Here is a 6,000-nt window from a genome sequence, read left to right on the forward strand (position 1 = left end):
GCATATTATAATAATCGTTAATACTTAACACATTAGCATGGACCGGCTGAGGACCTGCTCCATTTCCTTTGTGCATTGCAATCAAAAACTTGTATTTACACTTTAATTATATTTCATTTTGTCATTTTTCCGTCGCAAACAAAATGTTTTCCGCTGCTGCGTCAATAAATTTCCCTCTGGGGAGGAACAAAGTAAAATCTCGTAATCTAATCTAACATACAACAATATGCATGGAATTAATAAATCATACTCATTTGGGCCGAGCTGCAGTGCATGCTGGGAGTTCCACATTTTAATACCCATAGTAATATGAGCTCGTAGGACATGTCCCACGTAAAGACTCAAAGTGGTCCTATTATGACGGAGCGCTCGTTTCAGACCTTTTGCAAACAATATTTTTCATTTGACCTTTTGAGGTCCTGATTGACTGACACTTAAATCTCTAACCCCCCCCCCCCCCCCCCCCGACCCCGACCTTCCCTTGTTAATATCACACATTGTATTCACACGCATTAAAAAAAAGAGGCCTAACGAAACGGAGGCGAACCTTTTCCTCGCCTGTACGAGAGAGATCAATCATAGCGTCGTCGTCCCCCCCCCCCCCACCCCACCCACCCTCCCTCGTGCCGTCGAAGGGACATTTTTTCAATTTAACCTTTATATTATGTCTTGAGTACATCGGGGGGCTTTCAACGCACTTAACATGAGTGGCATTTAATATAGCGTAACACTCGCGAGGTGAGGCCCGAGATGTGAACCTATTTAAATACAGAGCCCCCCCCCCACCCACCCACCCACCCTGGATGAGCCTCAACTGCAACACCCCCTGACAAACACACACAAATTATAATTAAACACACCTTATGCCTCCTTTGCAAACGCCCCTCATCGATCTGGAGCTCCTTTCTTTCTTTTTCTTTTTTTTTCAACATTCATATGTGAGCTGCCCCCCCGAGCGAACGTCTGCGGCGGCACAAAATGTTTACGGATCAGCAAGTTTCCATTAACAAAGTTGTTGATGTTGTCGCGCAAAAAGATATATATTTGGGTAAATTAACTTAGCATAAAGTGCTCGGAGGCTACGGGGCTAAAGAGAAAAGCCCAGGCAGCAGCCAGGCCCGAAAAGTCAATGCACATGTTGTGTTGCCGGGGAAGGTACGAAATGTAGCTACTGGCACATTGTCCTGATGAGCGGCCTCGATTAAATAACTTCTAGATTCATCCGTTTGCTTTTTCATTCCTGGTTAATGCTTCTCAACATTCATAATTATGCGCAATTCTATTTCTCATTTAGGCGTTTTAGAGACTTTATTATTGCTGCCAGGAAGAAAAAATACAACGAGAAACAGCAGAATGGAAAGAAAAAGAAAATTGGGAAACCCGTTGATCTGCAACGTTAATATAAAGTAAATCATAAACACAATTAGGTCATTTAATTTTTATAAATATGAGTGTTTCTTAGTGTGTTTCTCCCCCTCTGTGGCTGGAGGAGTCGACACCGGAAAGACAGCGTGAGCTTCTAGCTAATGAAGAGCGGGGAAATAGCTTGAGGCCTAACAAAAATACACACACACACATACTGAATGTGTGTGTGTGTGTGTGTGTGTAATTTGTGTGTGTTTACATTCTGCCTGTCACATGGATGTCCCTGCTAGGAATACCAGAAGTGCTGTTTGGTTTTTTTCTAGAAAAAAAAAGGAAAATATAGTCAATTTAATAAAAGAACGGGTTTGACATTCAAATGAAAATATGACTCGGGAAATCTGCCAAAAATCTGTTTAAACTTGTCAGTTTTCATTTGGTAAACAGTCTACGCGGCGGGAAAGTTTCAGGGAAAAGGTCCTGGTGCTTGGAGGGTCACGACTAGATCCTCTGACCCACCGCTGGACGCTACGGAAGCCCAAAGGCGACTTTAATAACGTTATATAGAGTCAACTTTAAAATGAAATGCAATTCCAAAATAGCACACCATTTTTCTTTACACATAAGTGTTACAATAATCCAATTGGACCCTCGTATGAGGGCTGAACCGTGCCCTGTGACCATATGTACAATTAACATGGAGAAGCTGTTTATTGATTACAAATAAAAAAATGTAAATACAATGTCGTAAAAAAAATGCAACCTCATTTTCTTTTAATATCATTAAAATAAAATAAAAATTTATTTTACATTTTCAAATGTAAATGCAATGTGATGACAGTCATTTCTGTGGTAAACACAAACACATGTTCCTTCCCTTAGCATCCCAACTTTCCTAAACATCATGATCCACGAGCCAGAGAGGTCCCATATCAGGGCTGAGGGAACAACAACTTTGGGTTGTTTACAATGTAAACAACTCATTAATTATGCGATACAAGACCACAGCAGGCCCGTTCATTGGATAACGGTTAGGGTGTCGGCACCGCCTCCTCCATTAGTCCATAACAGCTCCTAGTCACTATGAGTATTATATGTTCATGATGGTAAAGACCCCTGACCCCCCTGACCTCCTGACCTCTGCGCCCAGCAGGTGTTAAAAGAAGTGCCACTTGCTTCCCGCCCCCGGTTCAGTGTCGTTGTTGGCTTTCAGTCATGGTGCGGCCACCAACGTGTTACTCTGTATTTTATTTTCATTAGCTTGTTGCATTGGCCTCCGCTCGCTGCAGGGATCTCCTGTACATCAGATTTAAGTAGCTTATAGTTGTATTTGGACTCATTTCTCCACCATCTCAAGATCCCCATACGGCACAGACGGGGCCTTCTCCATTGCTGCCCCCTCCCTCTGGAGCTCCCTCCTCCCCCGTCAGCTCAGATATTCTCCATCACTCTTTCAAAATAACTCTTAAAACTCATTTATTTAAATCTGCTTTTAGCCTGTGATACTATTTTTTAAATATTATTTCTCATTGTCATCTCTCTTGTTTATATTTGTGTTGCTTCTATTTGTTTTACTTTACTGTGTAAAGTGCCATGAGGACCTTTTAAGGCGCTATACAAATATTTGTTGTTATTATTATTTCAAATAGAGAACAATATCCCAATAATATTCATTTTCAGGTTTTAAATTGAACTATTGATCAATTCTAAATGATAAATCCTCTAATAATAAATATATGATCTTCACTCATTTCAAGTCAAATTAGGACAAGACCAAAAAATGTAATGCACATCTTAGAATACAGTTCTTAGTTTAATACAATGAACTGAATTGTTCTGCAGCTTTAAATTCAGTTCATATTTATCGTGATGTAATCCAAAAAGAGCCAGCGTATAATATTATTCTCATCTTCTAAAAGAGACTGATCATATAAAAGTCTGTCCATTTTTTCATTATTTGTATAAACAATATTATGGCATTTTATAAAACTCTCAACTTTAACGTTTTCATGACATACTATACGATGACATACTTGCTCCTCGCCACCAGGGGGCGACTCCTCCGGAAGTCAGATTGAATGGACGTCCACGAGAAGGCTAACCTACTTCTCATTTGATTTATTATCTCTGTAAACATTATGAACTTGTAGTTTATGGTAACAATGGATATAGTTGTAAGTCTTCTATAATAAAGCATGACATCTATTTGGTAAAATACTGTGACAACATCCAAGATGGCGACCAACGACATATAATATATGCAGAGACAAAACATTAGTCCGCCTGCAACCTTCTATTTAATGAAACACAAAACAGTATAGACACCGATACATTTTGCTTTATTTCATTTAATTTCCATTAATGTTGTCCTTACGCGTGTTTGTGGCCTTCACATTCAAAATATACATTAAGAAAACAACAGATATGACAGTTTTAGCCTCAAGAAAAGAGACACAGCACTTGTTCTCCACTAAACGTGATGACGAGGTGTCATTGAAAGGTTAATTATGCCTCATAGCCCCACAGTCCTCTCACTTGGAATACCTGAGAAGGGGCCGTGCAGTGCATTCAATCACAAATATGCATTAATGTGTCCATCACTTTAATGTTAGAGGTACTGAAGCATTTAAATACTTTATATACCGTCGGCTGGCTTACCTGATAGCGATCATTTAACAATACAATATTTTTATTATGAATCTGAAGCTGCAGCGTAACTGGTAAATAATATTAAATAATGCAGTGGAGTAAAATGTACATTTTAATAAAGCATGCTACTGAATTCCTTTACAGCAGATATATTATGTCATATGTCAGATTATAGGCACAACTCGTGGTCAAATCTGAATTTTTTTTAAATTATAGTGTAAAGTTTCTGGGGAACTTTAAATAATAATGCGATCGTCTACATTTCTTTAAAATATAAAACATAAGGGAGTCCTGTGGCCTTTGGGTTGGGTGTCAGTCCTCATCTCTCCACTATATGAACCATCTATTAAAAGACATAACATGCCCCTCAAAATGATATTGACACAATCTTCAAAGCAACACTCATTGCAGTACATAAACAAACATGTATGAACGCAATATATTTTATTGTAAACCCCTATAAATAACAATAGCATTTACACGTCTTTTTAAGTGATAAATATCAGTTGTATTGTACGTGTATTTATTTATTAAACACCAACTCAAGACAAACCCGTCTAAACTAGAATTTGGTTCATTAAATTGTTTACATTTTTTTATTGAAAGTAGTCATCAATTATACATTTACACATGACTTTAAGACAATTGACATTGCATGTGCAGGATTTTGGATGATGCTCATTTTAGTTATAATTATAGCAAGAAGTGTAAAATATAGAATAAAGAAAAAAGAGACAAAATTAAACAAAAATGAAAAATGAAAACAATGTATAACTAATTACATATTCTCTGACCTGCTTTTAAATGTTTGTATTGTACTTGACACTTAACTGTTGAAACTTTTGGTCCCCATTATTGTAAATACAATTTAATTGACTCCTGTACCTTACTTAGTTACCTGTACAACAATAATGATGATTATGATGATGATGATGCTTCTTGGTTCCCATGGTCGAGTTGTCATGTGATCAAGTTCTGTGTTGCAGAGCAGCTCCATTGCACTGTCATCAGAACATGCAATGCAACTACAATGCACCACAGCTCTGACCCGGGCCTTCACCTCCACGCCCAGAGGGACCATCTGGGTTGAAGGTCGATCTGGAGGTCGTTCCCCTGATATCCGGCTCTATTTTACAAGTCTTCTTTTTTTTTTGCTGCTTCATAGGGCGACAAAGAGGTACATTGTGAGTGTTATTGATGATTCAAGTGAAAGGGCCCTCATTTTCCAACGTGTGTGTGTGTGGTCAGGCTATGTGCTCCGACCACCAGGGGGCGCTGTTTCTCCGCCTGTGGAGAGGAGAGTCACAAACACCTCAGAGCTGATGCTCTGTAGTTCCACTGAGAGGCCAGCAGCTCCACACACTCGGGCCTCTGCAACACACGCAAAGGTACAACTTAATGCGGCGCTCAGCGAGACCTGCGCAACAGTGGTGCGCAAGGATTTGTGCACTTTATTTTACACACGACACTATTTTACACCGACAAGGATCCATTCTCCAAAAAAAACCCGCGTATTTATATCGAGAGCTGCAAAAGCATCCTAATAAAACACATTTCTAAAAAACATTCAAAATGTAGAACTTATTTTTTAGTGATGAGCTCGAAAACATTTATTATTATTTTTTTTTAAAGTATCCGTTTACCTCTTGGGAGAGAGATCCAGCAGATGCGAGCACGTCGGGTCCTCCAGGCTACTGTCCCACACACACAGCCCTCTTTCTCCTTTTGACCGGGAAAACGTGTGTGTGTGTGTGGTGTGGTGGGGAGAGGGGGCCATGTTGTGGTATGAGGCGATTCCTGGCGACCAATGGGGAAAGCCCCTCGGTGTGGGGGCCCCTGGGCCTCCAGGGAGGGTTTACTGCAGGTCAGCCTCCGCCATTAGCATCTGAAGCAGGAGCCAGGAGGGATGGAGGAGAGGACCGGAGAGGTGGCCGCGAACAACGGGAAAAACAACAATCAATAAATAAAGACAAACAGCAAACAAAAAGG

Source organism: Pseudoliparis swirei, chromosome 13 (assembly GCF_029220125.1).
Source record: "Pseudoliparis swirei isolate HS2019 ecotype Mariana Trench chromosome 13, NWPU_hadal_v1, whole genome shotgun sequence".
NCBI lineage: Eukaryota > Metazoa > Chordata > Actinopteri > Perciformes > Liparidae > Pseudoliparis > Pseudoliparis swirei.